Here is a 21,410-nt window from a genome sequence, read left to right as displayed (position 1 = left end):
CAGCCTTGCAGATATGTATTAAAAAGCAACCGCCCCACTACTCAGTCTCCTGCTTCTTGCTATGACCTACTCCAATCCCCTCTTCTGCTGCCTACTTGTAGCTCTTTGCCCAGGAGGGACATTTTGAATGGTGCCCAAAAAAGACCCATGCCACTCATTGAAGCCAGCCAACTGAGTGCTGCTTCACATGCCCTTCGTATGGCAACTTCCCATGCCCTCTCTCTTGACCCTGTCACAATACTACTTTCAATCTTCCACATTGCAACTCTGGAAAGAGTAGACTGGTGTCCGGCCAATTTGTTACCCAGTTGAAGAAATCTTAGTCAATTAGTTGTATGGATCTTCATTGATTGACTCAACCTACATACCACAAGTGTAGCAAGGTTGGACAAAAATGGAAGATGAGCCCCTGTCCCTCCAACCTCCCTGCCACCTTCTTCAGAAAAGGGGAACGGGGGAGAATACAGGAAGATTTTGGTTTGGAGGGCAGGCCCCCTCTCCCTCAGGGTCCCAGCCCCAGGGACACTTGTCCCCTTCTCTTTAATTATAACTATGCCTCAGGGACATATTTCTGGGTGGCGCCACAGACCATAACCTGGGGAAGGGGAGGTCATCAAAAACCACCCCTTCGCCAGTGCTTTTGTGCAGTTCGTCTGCAAGTGTTATTAATCTGTTCCCTCTGCACCAGCACTTCCTTGTTCTGTATATTAGCCAGTATGTGAGCTGCAGGTATAATTTTAGAGGAGGAATTCATTTATTTCTCTCATACCAGAATCCTCCTTCTACAATAGTGCTTCTTATCTGCAATTTTTATAAGTACCTTTTAAAATACATATTTTGAGCATACAATATGGGTCTTTTTTTCTCATTATGTTGCAAAGCATACTAGTATGTACATTTCCATGCGTGTGTATGCAAAAGCACATATTTCTGTTCATATATACCAGCTGCAATCCTCCATGAGACACTGGGATGGGATGGGCAACAAATGCTTAACAAGTGTACTGAAATACCATGTGAATTTGTTAATGTTCACAAATGGTTCCGTTGCCTGCTATGTGTTTAAATATTTTTCTTCAGTGCTGTAACAGTTACCATTTCATGCAGATAGTACAGTCTTATCAAAATGTTAACAGACTAAAGTATTTGGGAAATTTCTAGCAGATCCTCCTTCTTGCAATGAAAACTGAAGGTAGAAGTGTATATTTGTACAGACCAGGAGCTATGTCCTTTGCAAGTCTCAGTTTCATTTCTTTATCATTTTCACCAAGGGTTCTTTTCTATGTTTCAAACCTTTGGAAGCATCTTGTTCCACTTATCTGACTTCCAGCAGTTGGTTTCCAAGGAAACAGCAGGATACAATTTTGGGCATCTCAAGATTTAAAAGGAAGTCTTGGTGGGAGACTGTCATTGTGAGACAATTGGGATTTAAGACACAGTCAGTGCAGGCGATATTTGAGTTCATCTTAACAGAACAGGACGGGACATGACTGGTGCTGCTGACTTGTTCAGTAGTCTTATAATTGGAATAAGTAGCCTACAGGTGAATGAATGCTAATTTAGCATGCTTGTGGGGAAAATCAGAGGAGAGAGAGAGAGAGAGAGAGGATAGTCTGCTGAAAGAAATTGTACATCCTGAGGTCTTAAAATTCATGTTAGTGTAAGAATAGTCATAAAATGAAAACTATTCTTTTTATAGTTATTTAGATGAATCACTATGTTCATACTTCAGCCAAAAATCTTGATTAATGTGTGTCCATAATGTTTAATAGGGTTATAGCTATATAGCCCAATTGAATATTCAATTGAATTGAAGGTGGTTGCTCTTGTACATGTATAAATCCTCCTGCCTGCTTTGTCACAGGCAGTCTAATGGCAGAATGCTGTTTTGACCATCTCCCCTAAGGAAGAGAAAGGAGCTCTAAGGCAGAACTCAAAAAAGGCTGGACAACTGTGCTTGATGAAAATCTGACCTGCTTGTGTGGCAGGTTTAATGGTGATACACCTGGCCACACATGCAAGCATCCAGTCACTTCTGGCAAGGCAGGAAACCTAGTGAGATGGCTGCCTTTGGTGGCAGGTTTGGGGCACCATGCGGGGACTGCAAATTGTCAGGGAATGTATTTTTAAAAATATTAATTAATTAATTAATTAATTAATTATTTCTTGTTTACACAGTCAGACAGGTGTTATTGACTGGTTTGTTTTATCCAGACATCGAGTCCTTCCCAAGGACCTAGGATGGCTGAATTTTATTGTCAATTGTTATAGATATCGTCGCAGAATATAGGCTGTTCCCAGTAAAGCTGCTTTTTGTAATTGGCTGATGGTGATTTCTGTGGCCCCTATGGTGTTGAGGTGCTCTTCAAGGTCTTTTGGAACTGCACCCAGGGCGCCAATTACCACTGGGATTATTTTGGTCTTTTTCTGCCACAGCCTTTCAATTTCAATTTGTAGATCTTTGTATTTGGTTATTTTTTCTATTTCTTTTTTTTCCTATTCTGCTATCCCCTGGTATTGCTATGTCGATTATTTTAACTTGTTTTTCTTTCTTCTCGACTACAGTTATATCTGGTGTATTGTGTGGCAGGTGTTTGTCTGTTTGTAGTCGGAAGTCCCATAATATTTTTACATCTTCATTTTCTTCAACTTTTTCAATTTTATGGTCCCACCAATTTTTGGCTACAGGTAGCTTGTATTTTTTGCAGATGTTCCAGTGTATCATCCCTGCTACCTTGTCATGCCTTTGTTTGTAGTCAGTCTGTGCGATCTTTTTACATTAGCTGATTAGGTGGTCCACGGTTTCATCTGCTTCTTTACAAAGGCGGCACTTGCTGTTTGTGGTGGATTTTATTATTATTATTATTATTATTATTATTATTATTATGTTTATTTATTTTTTTATTTGTTTTATTCTGTTTACACTCTGTCTACCAGATGTTACTGACTGGATTTAGTACTTTAATAATCAGGCCCTTTCCAAGGTTCTAGGATAATAAAAGAAAAATTAAAAATATCATCGTAGTATTCGTGCTGTCCCGGGTAGTGTGGCCTTCTGTAGTTGATGTCTTGTAATTTTATTAATGCCCAAGGTATTGAGATGGTGTTCAAGTTCTTTTGGTACTGCACCAAGGGCACCGACAACTATTGGCACCACTATTGTTTTCTTTTTCCAGAGCCGCTCAATTTCAATCTGAAGGTCCTTGTATTTAGTTATTTTCTCCAATTGTTTTTTGTCAACTTATCTATCCCTTGGGATTGCAATATCAGTTATCAGAACCCAATTCTCCTTGATGACTGTCAGATCAGGCGTATTGTAAATGCCTATCAGTTTGTATTCGAAAATCCCAAAGGATTTTTGCCTCCTCAATTTCTGTAACCTTCTCAATTGGATGATTCCACCAATTCTTGCTTGCTGGCAATTTGTAATTCTTGCAAAAGTTCCATTGGAGCATTGCAGCAACCTTGTTGTGTCTTTCCTTATAATCAGTATGAGCAATTTTCTTACAACAACATACAAGGTGCTCAACTGTCTCATCTGCTTCCTTGCATAATCGATACTTACTGTCTTTCTGGATCTTATTGATTTTTGCTTTTATAACATTTGTTCGCAGTGATTGTTCCTGGGCTGCAAAAATGAGACCTTCCCAGGATGATGATGATGATGATGATGATTTATTGATCAAGTAGGCACCAATTGGATTGCCTGCCTTAGGTTTTGAATAGTCCCAGAACAAAAGAGGAGAAGATCTCAAGTAGAGAGTATAACAAATTGCCAGCACAGAATATAGTAACTCTTGTCAAGGACAACTGTAGTTGAGCTCTTTCAAGGAGAGAGCTGAATTGCCTTCTATACCAAGCTGTTTTGATATTGTGTGAAAGACAGTTCTGGTCTCTTCATGAAGAAGTGAATTAGAGTTTTCCCTGATGAAGAGGTATAATACTCAAAACATGTTAGGAAATAAAAGCTTGAGGTCTCATCTTTTCTTGTTCATTTATTTGGTCCTGTCTGTCCTTCCTTCATTGGCTTAAAGGCCCCCTCCTGCTCCTATAGCATAAACAGATTGATTTTGATAAAGAGACATGTGGGAATGAAGGTTATACACTAGAGCTGGTCTTCTGGTAGCATGAATTGTCCCCTTTGCTAAGCAGGGTCTGCCCTGGTTACGTTTGAATGGGAGATCACATGTGAGCATTGTAAAATATTCCTCTTAGGCAGGCCTGCTCAACTTCGGCCCTCCTGCAGATGTTGGCCTACAATTCCCATAATTCCTGGCTATTGGCTGCTGTGGCTAAGAATTATGGGAGTTGTAGTCCAAAAACAGCTGGGGGGGCCTAAGTTGAGCAGGCCTGCTCTTAGGGGATGGGACTGCTCTGAGAAGAGCACCTGCATGCTTGCATGCAGAAGGTTCCAAGTTCCCTCCCTGGCATCTCCAAGCCAGAACTGAGAGAGACTTCTGCCTGCAACCTTGAAGAAGCCGCTGCCATTCTGCGTAGACAATACTGAGCTAGATGGACCAATGGTCTGACTCAGTATATGGCAGCTGCCTATTTTCCTACATTCCTAAAAATTCCCAATGTAGCTATGGAAAAGTTCTTATCCAATAGCCTTTGAGAAGGTGATCTTCAAGAGTGGGAATAAGAGGAAACGAAATGATTGTGTGGGGAAGGACTGAATGGGGAATCAGTCACTATAAGCAAAAGTGAGTAATGGTCATATCTTCAACTTGCTCTGTCCATTTTGAACTATATAAAATGCACACTTCACTTCAGGGGAAACTGGATCTTTGGTTTGTTTTCTTTCTTTTGGTGGTATGTGTGGAAGGTTCCTGTCCCTCAAAAGCCAGTCAGATTTTGGTAGGAAAAAGCAATATCTAGGTACCTTGTCACCATCAGTACCTTGAATCATGTCTGGAAACATCAGTGGAATAATGCCTGGAAACAACAATGCAGCCCATTGCTAACTGGTGAAATATGTTTTATATGTTTTGACTCAGGACTCTCATGGTTGCATTTTGGACCACTTTGAATTTCTGAAGGGTTTTCATGAGCAAACCTATGTAGACTCCATTACAGTAATCCAGTTACATTTAGATGTAACAAGATAAGGACTCACTGAGGCCAGATCTGACTGAATCTGAGACAGAAATGGATGAAGCTGGTGCACTAGCCAAATCTGGGCAAAAGCCTGAGCATTTGTGATGCAAGTGTGATGCTGGATCCACAAACTTCAAACCTGCTCCTTCAAGGGTAGTGCAACCCCATTAAGAACTGACTGATAATCCATCACTGAATCAGCAGATCAGGAGAAGCTCTGTCTTGCCCAGATTTAATTACAGCTTGTTAGCCCACATCCACTCCTTCACTACCTCCAAACAATGCTTCAGATATTTACTGCTCTTTCAGCTGTGGGTGGCAAAGATATATAGAGCTGTGTTGTCAGCATATTGGTGATGCCCAACACCTGGCTGGCTTTCCCCAGTGGCTTCATGTAGATGCTAAAAAGCATAGGAAGCAAGATGGAATCCTGCAGGAAAACATAGATCAACAGGCAGGCGTTGAGCGGGAGCCCTCCAGCACCACCTTACTATCATGCAGGAAGAAGCAGAACCATAATAAAACAGTGGTCAACATAATGAGCAGCCCTACATTGGCATTAGGGACCCACTGGGGCTGCTGCGCAACATGAAAAGCAGCCCTAACAATGTAGCACAATGGGACTGCTGCAGAACGACTTATAGCCACTTCTGGGCAGTCACACATTGTCTCTAATGAAAGTCCAGTGCCTCTTAACCTCTTCCCCGCAAGATGCTTGAGAACAATGTTTTCCTAAGCTGCTAGGAGGTCCAGCAGAACCAACCAGGACACACTGTCCTAGTCCAGTTCCCAGCGTCCACCAAAGTGGCCAAACCAGTTTCAGTATGAAAACTGGGCAGAAGTCAAACCGAAAGGGGTTAAGGTAATTAGTCTCATCCAGTTATCCCTGGAATTGAGTCGCCACCACATGCTCAAGTACCTTGCCCAAGAATGGTAAATTGGACACTGCCTGATCATGATGGACGCAGATGTTGCAGATGGTCACCCACTGGGAGCTTTTCCTGCAAGAGTGAAGTCGCCTTTTTCAGAGAGCTGTGGTGCCTGGGAAACCAAATAGGATAGGAAGATAGGCTTCATTTAGCCAGGTAATGCACACAATCACTGCTCATATCGGGTAACAGTGCAAAAGCTTGTATACTTGGGTGAGCAAGAAGGAAGGAAATACCCTTATTGATCATGCCATAAATCCCTAAACCATCCCTATAATCTCCTGTCTGAATATTTGCCCTAAAATGCTGTTCTACCCACTTGGAATTGAGAGAATGATATATTATGTCCTGCCTGCTGTTTTGACTGGTAAGCCAAGTCCCTTTCAAACTCCCTGTGACCACAACCACAAACTTGCTGTCGACGCCTCCAGACAACAGAAAACAGGCTCCAGCCTGCGCAGCTTCTTCATTACAGCAGCCTTAAGCCATAATTACATAACATGAGAGGGCTCTTCTCTTGCCAGCAGACAGAGTTAAAGTGCAAGATCTGAAGTCATAACTCTGAATTGAATATTGCCTCAGTGGTAAACAGGATAAAGTTTGCCTGCTTAGTATAAATACAAGCAACAGATCCCATTAAGCTAAACAGAGTAAAATATGGCCATAGGAAAGGCAACAAGTCTGGTAGCATTCCATGTATCTGTATTTTTTTCCAGAAACCTCAAGATATAATTTCAGTTTACATGCTCATCTACTTTCTTTAAGAGCCAATGACTAATTATGCTACTATAAAGCATGTTTGCATTTGAAATTGTAATCACATTATCAGTTTGTCCTTGTGTATAGCATTTTGAGAGTATTAGCAAGTGGCTGGGGGCAGGGTTGTTTCCATGGGAGGGTTGATTTTGCTAGTCAAGAGGTGAGACCTCAAGCTGGCTGAGGCTAAAACTGATTTATATTTGTTTTAACATCTCATACAATAATGAGGCTCACAATCTAAGTTCACTCTGGGACCTTTCCACAGGATAAAACAAAGCATGCCTACCCCATGGTTTTAGTATATTCCTACAAGCTCTCTCCTGTCACCGACACAAGAAGGAATCTGTACTTCTCATCCCCACTCAGTGTAGATTCCTTCTTGAAAATACGGATATTCGTTTATTGAAATGTCTCAGTATATTATTTATTTATTTAATGAATGAATTAATTTATATACCACCTGACTCCAAAGGCTCCAGGCAGTTCACAAAAACTAAGACAAACAAAACCAACTATTAAAACAGGAATTAATTTTTTTAAAACATTCAGCAATTAAAAAATTTAACAGCAATTAAAAACATTCAGAAATTATTAAAAGCCTGGCTAAAAAAATGTGTCTTAAGGGATCTTTTGCGAAATCAACTTGACGGCACACTTTACCTTTAAACATGTTAAACCACATTCCATAACCTAGGAGTGACTATAGAGAAGGCCCACTCCCAAGTCACTGCTAGACAAACTGATGGTATATGGAGACGGACCTCTCTTGATGATCTTAATGTGCTGTGGGGAGCATGCAGAAGGAGCTGCTCTCCCAGTGTTGACTCTCGGTAGGAAATCCTGCCCTTGAGACAAATTGAATCAGTGTCTATAAATATGCATTCTGTTGCAAGAGAGGCACATGGCTTCCAAAGAACTTCCAAAGAAGTAAGGAATCCCCCAACAAAGTTAAGTGTGCACACCTATGCATGTTTACTCAGATGTAGGTCTCAGTGGCTACCACCCAGTCTAGCACTGCATGCATGCTTCTAACAAGGGCACATACACAGAGGAGAGAGGAGAGCTGGTCTTGTGGTAGCAAGCATGACTTGTCCCCTTAGCTAAACAGGGTCCGCTCTGGTTGCATTTGAATTGGAGATGTGTGAGCATTGTAAGCTATTCCCCTTAGGGGATGCAGCCGCTCTGGTGGAGCAGAAGGTTTCAGTGGGCCACTATAAGAAACAGGATGCTGGACTAGATGCGCCTTGGGCCTGATCCAGCAGGGCTGTTCTTATGTTCCAAGTTCCCTCCCTGGCTTCTCCAAGAAAGTGCTGAGAGAGATTCCTGCCTGCAACGCTGGAGAAGCCACTGCAAGTCCGTGTAGACAATACTGAGCTAGATGGACCTATGGTCTGACTCAGTATATGGCAGCTTCCTATGTTCCTGTGTTCCAGACACCCCACCACTAGCCCCTGCACTACTGAAGCACAGGTGCAGCAGCATTTTACCCACTCTCTTGCTCCACACTCTAGAAGCACTCTGTTACAGTGGAAACATGACCGTGAGGATCAAAGATGTGTTTCCACAGATCAGAGTGCTTATGGAGCATTGAGAGAACGCTGAAAATAGTTGCACTCTTGCACAAGGGCTAGCACTGCATGCACACTGCTGTTAGGAAACACACACACACACACACACACACACACACACACACACACACACACACACACGTACATGCAGTTAGGATGTCAGCCACTGTGTTCAAGGAGCCTTACTCCCGTGTCAGTTTTTTTTAAATAACTCCAGCGGATTGCAGCTGTAAAGTCACACAGCTTTAATGGGATAGTAGGGAAGTGGCAGAGCATAGCCTTGGTACTCTTGGTGGGTGTTCTAGTGCTGTTTGCACACTGGAAGAGTGCACAGCTACAAATTAATTAATGTATTTTTAATTAAATAAGAGGCACAACAATTTGCCAGATGTTCATGGCTGTGGGGGAAGATGCATTGTGAGGCTTATCGTCAGTGGTATTGCAGACAGTGGGAGACCATGTTTGACTTTCATAAAAACTAACCACTACACAGTGCATCCATTGCCTATTCTGCTTGCAATGTGTAGGAGAATTATCTTTATTCAGGTTTAAAAGCTATATGGTTGTCTTGGTGCTCGGAAGATGTAATCTCCCTGCAACAAAAATGCAGTTGTGAAGGAAGATGTGCATACTATGTACAATAAAGAAACAGCCAAGACATATGCATTAGAAAAAACCCAGTGCAGTGGTGAGAACTTTGTTGCGTTGGAGTACTCCTGGTCTCCAGACCTGTGTCTGAAGGAAAACATTGACAAGATTTGATTGACTTAGCTAAACTCCAGATGAAAATAATTAGGCTGGGTTCACACAATCACAGAGATCCTGGTTACAAAAATTAATCAGATTTATCTCTGGCAGTTATCTGGATCAGAATTAGTAATGAGGAGCTCAGTGTTAACTAAGCTGCTGCACTTTGTATAGGAGCAAAGCAGTTCTCCATCTTGTTTGATACGCTTTTCTTGTGTCCTTGGCTTTCTCCATAATAAAAGCAACCAATAGTATTCAAAGGCTGAGTTTACAGTATAGGATACATTTCTTTCTCACAGTATGAAAGCCTATTATTTAATATAAAAATATATAGACCCAAAAAGATGTCAGTGTTGATGGGAATGATGCATTTGCTAGAAGCTGAGTTTTTCAGGTGATGTTTAGTACAGGTGAAGAATTACAGAACATTTAAATAGTGCCCATGGGGTATGCAGCCAGCATGGTGTAGTGGTTAGAGTGCTGGACTAGGACCAGGGAGACCCGAGTTCAAATCCCCATTCAGCCATGAAACTAGCTGGGTGACTCTGGGCCAGTCACTTCTCTCTCAGCCTAGGCTACTTCACAGGGTTGTTGTGAAAGAGAAACTATACCGCTCTGGGCTCCTTGGAGGAAGAGCGGGATAGAAATGTAATAATTATTATTATTATTATTATTATTATTATTATTATTATTATTATCATCCCCATCCTGGTTAAATGCTGGTTGACCATAGCGGTTTGACCAGGATTGCCCTGAAATTCTGGGTTCACATAGTCAGCTTAATCACATCTTTGAAAAATGCATCATAACCCCTGACCAGTTTAGTTGATACCCCTGACCAGTTTATTTTCCCAAGGTTTCTCTGAGGAGAACCTTGGATCAGAATTAGTAATGGAAGACTTTAATGTGGACTAAGATGGGGATCATAAGCCCTACCCTGTACACTCAGTATTAAAATACTGTTGGTTGCTCTTTTTATGGAGAAAGCCAAGGACACAAGAAGAGTGTACCAGATGGAGAACTGCTTTGCTGTTATACAAACTACAGCAGCTTAGTCAACACTGAGCTCCTAATTTTGATCCAGGGAACTTCTGAGAGAAACCTTTCAGTTTAATGTTTATCATAAAACTGTAATGCTAGGAAATGTTACAGACCTTAAACTGAAAAGCTAAAGATGTGCAAATACGTGATGAATTTTTCAGTTCAGTGGTACTTTCTGTAGCCAGTTCTAGGCAATGTATATCAGTGGAAAGAACCACAGCCAACATTTGGTGAATTCACTTCTCCTCCTGTCTTTATCATGCTTAATGGAATGCAAATAAAAGAAAGCACTACATTAGCACAAAACAGGAAACCTGCAGGTACTTTCATATTTAAACGAGAAATTAGCAGCAGCATTTCCAGAATGCCCCTCACACATACTAAAGTGGAGGAAGTCTTTGTGAAAGTGCAATTCCAAGCACAGAGATTCTAAACAAATGATCACCTGTGAATTAGCAGCGACTTGACACTTCTAGTCCACAATGTCTTACTACTCACTTACACATCCTCTGCCTTGCCATTCTACAGCAGGCAAGGATTCTGCTGGTGACACACATCAAAAGAGGAGGCGGGAAGATTTGCCTTCAAGCACCACATTCTTTCATTCAGAAATGTTGCCTACATATTTCCAAAAGTTACTTTCACTATGTTGACAATGAGGCTATAAACAAAGGGATACTTCATCTCATAATTTTTGGGAGCCAATTTGGAGTCAAATGCTGGTCTTGTGTCAAATTGCTGCTCAACCTGAATTGGCCAGTTGGCAACTTGGCTTTGTGTAATTATCTCCCACCTTCAGTTCCCCATATGCAAAATGGAAATAATCGTAACCTACTTCAAGTGTTATGAAATAAAAATGATTAAACCATGCATATTTTGAAAGTGCCCTGGAAAGATTCAATAGTTCCTTCGTTCTTGATTTATATTAAATGTCATTTGGAAACATCAACTTTCAGTAAGTGTTACATTCCCTCCATATTCCAACAATGATGCATTTTGATTTCTCTTTTATTGAGTATTTTTTTGATCTACTCTTAGCTTCTAATGCAGTGGTCTTTACTATTTTCCAAGAGGGAACTTTGGCCAAAAAATAAAAGAATCAGTCTGAGAACCATTTCCCAATGTGCTAGCCTCTGCACAGTATTGAGCTTTTCTCAGTGCTGGGAGAGATAAAGAGCCCTCTTTTAAGAGCTATAGGGAAAGAGCTGGGAAAGGCTACACTTTTTAACATCTACATGAAAACACTGGGAGAGATAATCAGGGGATTTGGTGCAGAGTGTTATCAGTATGCTGATGACACCCAAATTTATTTCTCCCTGTTAACTTCATCAGGAAACTGCCTAACTCCCCTAAATGCCTGCCAGGAGGTGGTAATGGGCTAGATGAGGGAGAACAAACTAAGGCTGTATCCAAGCAAGATGGAGGTACTCATTGTGGGAGGTTGGAACTTAGGAAATGGCTTAGATCTGCTTGTTCTGTATGGATTACACTCCCCCAGGAAGAGCAGGTACATAGTCTGGGAATACTTCTGGACCCAAACCTTTCCCTGGGCTCTCAGGTTGAGGCAGTGGCCAAAAGGCTATCGATCAGCTTCGGCTAATATGCAGCTATGTCCATTTCTGGAGATAAATGAGCTTAAAACAGTGGTAACATGTGCTGGTAACATTCAGACTTGACTACTGCAATGCAATCTATGTTGGGCTGCCTTTGTACGTAGTCCACAAACTGCAGCTGGTATGGAATGCAGCAGCCAGGTTGGTCTCTGGGGTTACCCGAAGAGATAATATTACACCCATTTTAAAAGAATTACACTGGCTGCCAATAAGTTTCAGGATGAAATACAGGTGAAACTCGGAAAATTAGAATATCGTGCAAAAGTCCATTAATTTCAGTAATGCAAATTAAAAGGTGAAACTGATATATGAGACAGACGCATTACATACAAAGCGAGATAAGTCAAGCCTTAATTTGTTATAATTGTGATGATCATGGCGTACAGCTCATGAAAACCCCAAATCCACAATCTCAGAAATTAGAATATTACATGGAACCAAGAAGACAAGGATTGAAGAATAGAACAATATCGGACCTCTAAAAAGTATAAGCATGCATATGTATTCAGTACTTGGTTTGGGCCCCTTTTGCAGCAATTACTGCCTCAATGCGGCGTGGCATGGATGCTATCAGCCTGTGGCACTGATGAGGTATTATGGAAGACCAGGATGCTTCATTAGCAGCCTTCAGCAATTCTGCATTGTTTGGTCTCATGTCTCTCATCCTTCTCTTGGCAATGCCCCATAGATTCTCTATGGGGTCAGGTCAGGCGAGTTTGCTGGCTAATCAAGCACAGTACACTGTATACTTTTCAGAGGTCCGATATTGTTCTATTCTTCAATCCTTGTCTTCTTGGTTCCATGTAATATTCTAATTTTCTGAGATTGTGGATTTGGGGTTTTCATGAGCTGTACGCCATGATCATCACAATTATAACAAATTAAGGCTTGACTTATCTCGCTTTGCATGTAATGTGTCTGTCTCATATATCAGTTTCACCTTTTAATTTGCATTACTGAAATTAATGGACTTTTGCACAATATTCTAATTTTCTGAGTTTCACCTGTACAATGTACTGGTTATTACTTATAAAGCCCTGAATGGCTTGTGTCCAAGGTATTCAAGATAATGACTTCTTCTTCATGAACCCCTCCACTTATCAAGATCATCTGAGGAGGTCTGGTTGTGGTTGCCACCGGCTCGGTTGGTGGGAATCCAAAACTGGGCCTTTTCTAGGATTGGGCAAAGACTTTGGAATGAGCTTCCTAACAAAATTAGAGTCTTCCCTTCTCCAGATGTTTTTAAGGAAAACCTGAAAACATTCCTGTTTAGTCAGGCTTTTAGTTTATAGTTTTAAAGTTTGAGCCTCTTCTCACAGGCTGATGGGAAGGCAGGTTAGACATACCTTCCCTGCAGATGAGCAGCTCTGTCCAGACGAGCACCGGCCCCTGCTGGTAGCTCCAAGGTGCCACCCTACCCCCCCAGAGCTCCAATAATTCACCACGCGAGTGGGCAGTGAATTATTGGGATCCCCCTCCCCGCCAAGTGTGCCCGCCGCAGCTGCAGACACAGGATCGGAAAAACAGGGTAAAGAAAGCCCTGGCTCTCCTAACCCAATTTTGAGGGGAGGCTCCACAAGTAGGTTTGCTGCCATGGTGCCGGCAGTTCACATGCACGTGTAAAACCAGGCTGGGCTTCCTTAGTTTGGTTTTGCACATGCATGTGAATAGGCTCTTCATCTGTTTTTTAAACTGTTTGAATTGTGTTAATGTTTAAATTGTTGTGTTTTTAGATTGTGAACCACCCAGGGACTTGTGTATGGAGCAGTACAGAAATGTGTTAAACAAACAAACAAACAAACAAACACATTTGATGTTGTATGTGTTGTAAACAGCCCATAGATGTAGGTATACAGATATGCAAAATAAATACATTTATGAGGAAATGAGGGAACCCAGTTTTATAACCAAAAGGATGAACAGGTTAAGCCTCCCCATGCCTTCTGCCTCCCTCCCTGAAGCCTCTCTTCTGGAGCATTATTCTCTCAGACAAGGTCATTTCTGATATGAAGCTCTGTCTTAGAGGAAAGTGTCTGGCAGTGATGGTGATAAACTGTATGCAAAAGAAGGGTTCTGAAGTCACAACCTTTCACCTGTGAACCTCATTTGCTTTTAAAATTGGAGCCCACTTCTGCACAGGCAGACCAGCACACTCCCACAACTAGTTTAGTCTTTAATGTCTGGTAGAAGGTAGAACTGTTCCTCCATACTGCTCCTCTACATGTGCTACTAGTTTAAGCTTGTACAAATACTAGTTTAAATATTATTAGACCACTATTTGTAGTGCATGCTAGGGGCCGTTTGGACAACTTCCCCCATGCATTGAATGAATAGTGACTCAGTACACCAGGAAAGTAGAAGAATATGTGTGCTCATGGTGCACACACATCTTTAGCACATGTGGTTGGGCCAGCAGGCAGAGGTGCACCTAGATAATTTTGGAGCCTGGACCTAAAGGACCCACCCTGCAAATTAAACATAATCATGCTCGGCTGAGCGACCACACCACCCTGGAAAGACTAAAGAGGATTTGGAGGGCCCCAGGAGCTGTGGAGGCCCTGGACTTTGGCTTGGAAGTCCAGGAGTAAGAGCATCTTTGCCAGCAGGCCAAATATCATCTAAACTGATCCCAAATCTTGTTATCAGTGATGATGATGATGATTGATGATTCACAATATTAATAATTGCATTTATATCACACACATTTTTAGGATTGAACAGGGAGTCCTACCATGAGGCCTGAGGCCTTTGGCATCCATAGGAACAAGGTAGGTGACAACGGATGTACCAGAGTCAGGGCTATAGAGCCCTCTGCCTGGGGATAAGTGTCACTTGGTTTGGTGGCCCCTGGGAGTGTGCCGAGTATTTTCTGCTCTTTGTCTGAAAATCCCCCTTCTCTCCCTGAGCAGTGGACACCTTAGAGACCTAAGGGACTGGCTTTAGACTGGACGTTTAACCAATAGAGAGGCCTGAGGCCTGTTAAGGGCCTAGGGCTTGGGGTCTAATAGATATTAGGCCTTACTGAGGTAATGAGGAAATTAGTGCTGTGTCCCTTAGTGATGATGGATGAGTCACTTACTTCTCAGTTCCTCAGAATTGGATGACAGTGAGAAGGCAATCCAATGCATGTTTACTTTAAAGTATGTCACACTGTGTTCAGTGGGGCTTACTCCCAGGTACGTTGGCGTAAGATTGGAGCTCCACACTACGACTTCCCAATATGTGCCCTTTCCCCAAGGGCTTCAGGGCCAAATCATATATGAAAATGAAATCCATGATTAGATTTCCTGACTTTAAAAATAACTTTAAAATGGGTGCAGTGGGCTCAGTTTGAAATGAACACTGAGTGAAAAGAGGTTTAGTCTTTTAACCAGCCCCTCATCTGCATTTGTATAATTCCCCCCAAGGAACTAACAGCAATTTAGGGAGACTATTTAGCCTGGGGAAACAGACTGAGAGAAAAGATTAACCTCTCCTCCCCCAGTGCCTCTGCTCTGATCAAATTCAGAGATCTTTGCACTTGTCAAGTAAATAAAACATGTCAGAGATATTGTCACGGATCTCCTGCATCACTTGTGATTTAGCCTATATAGGCAAGAGTGAGGAAGTGACCTTCTTCCCAAGCACCCTTTGATTACTCACTCTTAATGGGAACTAAAAGTGCACTTCAGACCTCAAATTATTTTCTCTATATCTGTGTATCGATAAGTAAAACACGTGGCTGGCCTTGAAAACAAATTAGCTAAGAATTCTAGTCAGCGAGGGTGCTTGCTTTGCTGTTTAATTCTCACTGAATGGCCATGAGTGAATAAATGAAAGTTAGAATGTTATCTAGCAAGGACTGTCAAGGACTAGAATGTTATCTAGCAAGGAGCCTATTGCTACACGAGCAACAGAATGTGAGTGTTCCTCTGCAACGGACGTATCCTGTAACATTGGTCCCTCCTTACCATTGTTTAGGCCCAATTTTTGTGTTCAGAGTAGTGACAAGGGAAGGAGCTGTTTCGTTTTATTTTGCTTCCATGTTCCTTCAGCAACATTTTCAAAGGAGAAGAATGTGAATCTGTCAAATGACATGGCTCTTTCTTATACTGGCATTCATGTGTGGCCCTGGACAACTCATGTGTGGCCCTGGACAACCCACATACTTGCACATGGGTGGTGATGTCCTTGTCTTCAATTAAATATATTGCTTTGCTTTCCTACCTTTCTGGTCATGTTATAATTAGTCTGTTACTATTAATCAAGATAGTTGTCTTCAACCCAAGGATAGCCCTTTCATGAGGCTGTTTGAGGAGCTGCCTGAGGTGGAAGATTTTGTTGGACACTTTAGAATTAATTAAACTGTCAGAGTTTTAATAATAAGTTGTATAAGGGGGTAGAATTTGGATTTGCTGTCCAAGCACCAAAATGCTCAAGTCTGTTTCTGCTTCTATAGAACAAATTAGACATGTTGTTAATTACATTGTTTGGCCCTGTGTACTTTTAAAAATGTAGATGGCACCCAGCGATGGGGGGGTGGAGTTCATCCAGCTCATGCCCACCACAGTGTGAGGAAACGGAACTTTAATCTTTTGCTCCACTAGAATCCCAGTTTGGATCAGCACCATAGCTGTTATTGTCCTGGGAAGGAAATTGCCATTGTTTGCTTCCATGATTGCTGGCCACAGGAACATTCTTTGAGGAATTCTAATCATAAGTACGGTCGGTATGCCTCCTGAACTTTCAGGGAATTAAACAAAAATGTTGTCATTGCATTATTAAATGAATCAAACCTAAATGAAGAACTGGAGAGACTGAAAAGCAATAATGAGAATTTCCATATTAAACAGCTGATGGTCAGAAGGTGTAATTCTATAGGTGAGCTAAAAAAAAAAAGCATGCCAAAAGAAAGCATAGAAATCTACAGAATTTCAGAGTATGCTCCTTTTTAGTAAGAATTCCAATTCTCTCTAGTCCATTGAGGTAAAAACAATCCAAATTTGACCTACTTAACAGATGACTCTCCCGCCGCCCCGCACCCCGCTGCTGCTGCAAAAAGCATTTCAAATTTTGGGGACTACAACTCCCACTGTGATGGGCAGGAGGGGTGGCTAGGTCAGTTTCTAGATGGAACACAACCTAGATTGTTTCTTTTTATATATTATGAAAATATGTACACATACAAGTGAAGTTAAAGACTTCTATGTAAAAAAATGCTGTGGGTTATATAAATCAAATATCATCCAATGTTTTTCCAGGTGCTAATCTGAACAAGTTTGTTTAGATTTGTGAAGCACATCTTCCCTGAGGAGGCAACTGTTTTGGTTAGCAAGTAAAAAGTAACCATAAAATGTATTGGGGAAACAGAATATTTAAATATTTTACATTTTTTTACATTTAAAGTTAAATGTAACCTCCATGTGTGCCATGTCTATGAACACCTGATGCCTGGAGCAGCAGTGTGTGTGTGTGTGTGTGCACACCCCCCATTTATGCTCTTTTGTGGACTTATTGGAAGCATGTGGTTGGCAGGGGCGGATTAAACTTTTTTTTGCCACACATCAGTAAAAAGGCTTTTGCCACCCTTAAAGAGGAAGAAAAAGAAAAAGGGGGAGGGGGAAGTTCCCTCTTTTACTTTGATTTGGAAAAAAGCCACGGCAGCGGCAGTAGCTGCGGGGCGGGGGTGTGTGTGTGTGTTGGACCAGGCAAGGGGAAAGTTCTCCATTTTGCCCCTAAAGATTGCTGGTGGCGGCAGGGGCGTAACTACAATAGGGCAAGGGAAGACAGTTGTCTGGGGGCCCACTGCCTTGGGGGGCCCTCCAGAGGCAAGTCACATGACTGACTCCCCCAGCCACTCACCTGCCCGGGCTTCCTTCAGTTGTATTCGTCCTCCGAAATTGATGTGAGTGTTAAGACCTGGAGTTACCAGAACAGCATGTCTTTCTCTAGTACCATGAAATGACTTGCATCATCCACAATTTGATGTTCTATATATAGGTTTATATATAACTTATATGTAAATATATAAATAGTTACCACTGTTCAGCCTCATTTAAGATTTCTTTACTTCATGAGCTGAGCTTCAGTGGTGGGGGGGGCATTTTAAAATCTTGTCTCTGGGCCCTTGTCTCTCCAACCTTGCTACGCCCCTGGGTGGCGGGCTGGGGTGCGGTGGTGGTGCCTGGCTGCAGCTGCAGGGCTCCAGCTCCTTCCTCCTCCCCTCCTGCTAGCTGACTGAACAGCCGGGCACTGCTATCTGCTGCAACCCACTCCCGGGTTTCCTTGCATGTGGAAGGAAGGAGCTGGACCTTGCCGCTGCCACCCGTACAGCGAGCTCAGAGGTAAAAAAGGGGGCACTGTGACTCTCCCCTCCTCGCCCCCCTCGTATCTTAAAAGATCTACACTGGTTGCCAATAGGTTTCCGGGCAAAGTACAAGATTTTGGTTATAACCTATAAAGCCATTGGACCCTGGGTATTTACAGTAAGAGCACGTCTTCTTTGCTAGTGCACCACACTGCCCATTGAGATCATCTGGAGAGGTTTGTCTGCAGTTTCCACTGGCTCATCTGGTGGCTGCTTAGGCAGGGGCCTTCTCCATTGCTGGCCTGAGGCTTTGGAACACACGTCGTGCTGCAATAAGAGCCTCCCCATCTTTTACAACTGTTTAAAAGGCAGTCAAGATGGATTTGTACACCCGGGCTTTTAATTAGATATTGTTTTAATTGTAGATGGATACTTTATTTATGGCCAATGGCCAAAACAATTTTAATTGTGTTTTTAATAGTTTTAACATTTTAAATTTTAATTGTTGAAATGTTTTAATCTTTTTATTGGTTATTTTTTATTATTTTGTTGTAAACCGCCCAGAGACTTGTGTTTTGGGCGGTACACAAATGTGTTAAATAAAATAAAATAAAATAAAATAAAATAAAATAAAATAAAAACATAACATAACATAACATAATGTGAAGGTTGGGGAAAGGGCCAAGAGGTGTGATCCTCTCCCCACTTCCTTGTGCTGATTGTTCCTGTACTTACAAGTCGTCTGTATACACTATGAAACATACAGTATGGTTCAGCTGCCATGCCCAGATGTTTCAGACCACTGCCATCATGAAAACAGTCCTGTTCCATGGAGATTACTTCCAAGTGTATGTGCTTAGGACCACAGTTTTAATCACCTTGGTGCTTTCCAGTTTACATGCTACAACAGGGGTAAAATGCTTCAGCTTGGCAGGATCGTATTGAAAACGATTCCCAGAATCTCAAACTCCTACAACGGGAAATACAGCTATTTTTCATATACAGCAATGGAGTTGCAACTTTGTAGCACTATAATGTAGCACTAAAATCCAAAAATATGGCATCAGAAATGTGAATGGCACCTTTCTGTCAGTGCAGGGACTGCGGTGTCACAACACAGGAAGCACGGAAACACACTTAGCTGATCCATAGTGACACTGTTGTGGGGTTTAATCTGGAAAATGCCCTTGTGTGTGTTTTTAGCCGGTAGTAGGCTTATGAAATCACCTGACATTCTGTCTGTGTGTCCATGTGTTGTCCCCCCAACTTCGCAAGGCCTGAACCAATATGAACCAAATCGGGTGCAGTTTGTAAGGACACATAGGGACACCTCAATGGTGTAGTTTGTGATGATGTCCTCCACTCCAATCCAACATGGCGGATGCGTAAATTTTTCAGGCACAAGTGGGCTAACTTGGGAACCACCTAATCGATTTGAACCAAGTTTGCAGGAGATCTAGCTTGTAGACCTCAATTTGAACCAAATTTAGTCCAGTTGTAGAGACAGAAAAAGGAAAGTAGGCTGATTAGTTCTTACTAGAACAACTTGTTTTTATTCCACACTTTCTCCAAGAAGCTTAGGGCAGCATTTGTGCTTTCCCCCTCTTCTGCCCCATATATTATCCTTGTAACAATCTGGTGAGATAGGTTGTGGGCAGGAGGAGAGAGAGAGAGAGAGAGAGAGAGAGAGAGAGAGAGAGAGAGAGAGAGAGAGAGAGATTTGATCTGGTTTCCCCTAGTCTTAGTCTAAAAGACTTCCTGAAAACCCCCTGTGCACTATGAACTCTGTGATGGAAGAAAGATGGGATATACATGTAATAAAATTAATCACACCACACTACCATTACACCACACCATTACACCACACTAGTGCTCCAAATGCCAGTCAATACTCTGCCTTAACTGATTTACGTATAACAGCCAGAGCCCCTTTGACCACGGAAGTAGGTGCACATTGCGAGAACCTAATGGCGCAGTGGGAAATGATTTGACTAGCAAGCCAGAGGTTACCAGTTCGAATCCCCACAGGTATATTCCCCAGACTATTGAAAACAGTTATATTGGGCAGCATCAATATAGGGTGATGCTGAAAGGCATCATCTCATACTGCGTGGGAGGAAGCAATGCTAAACCCCTCCTGTATTCTACCAAAGACAACCACAGGGCTCTGTGGTCTCCAGGAGTTGACACTGATTCCTTTACAAAGTTAGCAAATTATGAGGGAATGCATGTTGGGGATAGTTTTGTAGTTAAATAGTTTTGTATTTTATCTTCTGCCTGCCTGCCTGATTTTTTTATGTCAAAGGACATCACTTGTAATTCCTGCTCTGTGTTAAATGTACTAAATTATTCATTTTGAATTATGGATCTCACATGCCTCATCCTTCTGGGGGAATAGTTTGTTCATAGTTAGTTCAGTGGCCAAGTACTTTGCAGGCAGTTCTCGGCATCAACTTGCTGCTGATCATTTATATTGCACTATTAATTTGCAAAGTGTTTTACAATTAGCTGAAACTAGCAGTTTGCCAAAGAGCCCACAACAAGGACTCCGGGGACTTCAGTATTCCAGATTCGCTCCTTGTAGCGCCGCTCAGCTAGTACTTTGCTGCTTTAAGCCACAAGCAGATTTGCATCACTGTTACCAGCATGTTACCCCTGCTCACTGAGCAAAGAGGCACCTTTTAAAAGTGGCAATTCTCTTTAGTTAGCAGGCGGGGGAGAACAACTGGCCCTATCCATCCCCAGCCCAGCATCCCTCCGGTGGCTGTTGCTGGTGTCTGTCTTACTTTTCTTTTTTAGATTGTGAGCCCTTTGGGGACAGGGAGCCATCTTTATTCATATATTTTTATACCTATGTAAACCACTCTGTGAACTCTTGTTGAAAAGCAGTATATAAATGTCATAAAAATATAAATAAACAAATAAAATATTTTTGTGCACTTTCATAGCATAGCATGTGTGCTCTACACACACGAGTGGGTGCTCCATAGTGCACAATGACGTGACTGACCCTTCCCCTTTTGCCGGTGTGTTGCTATCTGGGCATGCACAGACATGGCTGGTACCCCTATGCACACCTAAGCATTTTTATTTTTATTTATTTTGGAGGGAAATGATCAGCATGATGGCTGATGTATATTGATCTGCAGCTGTCTTGGTGTTTCCTCTTACTCCTTCCTAATAATGTTAATATAAGTATTAGCACAATATTAACACTAAGTTGTTGTGGCATTAAATCATTAAAAGTATAGGCAATCGAAATGGTGCAGGTGTGCTCTGGTATGGAAGTGTAGAGGTGTGGTGATGGGGCTCAGTCCTCTCCCTCACCAGAAATGTTACTGAACACCTCAAAAGCACACCTGTCCCAAAA

This window comes from Hemicordylus capensis, chromosome 3 (genome assembly GCF_027244095.1).
Source record: "Hemicordylus capensis ecotype Gifberg chromosome 3, rHemCap1.1.pri, whole genome shotgun sequence".
NCBI classification, from domain to species: domain Eukaryota; kingdom Metazoa; phylum Chordata; class Lepidosauria; order Squamata; family Cordylidae; genus Hemicordylus; species Hemicordylus capensis.
Note: the sequence above shows the minus strand (reverse complement) of the source record.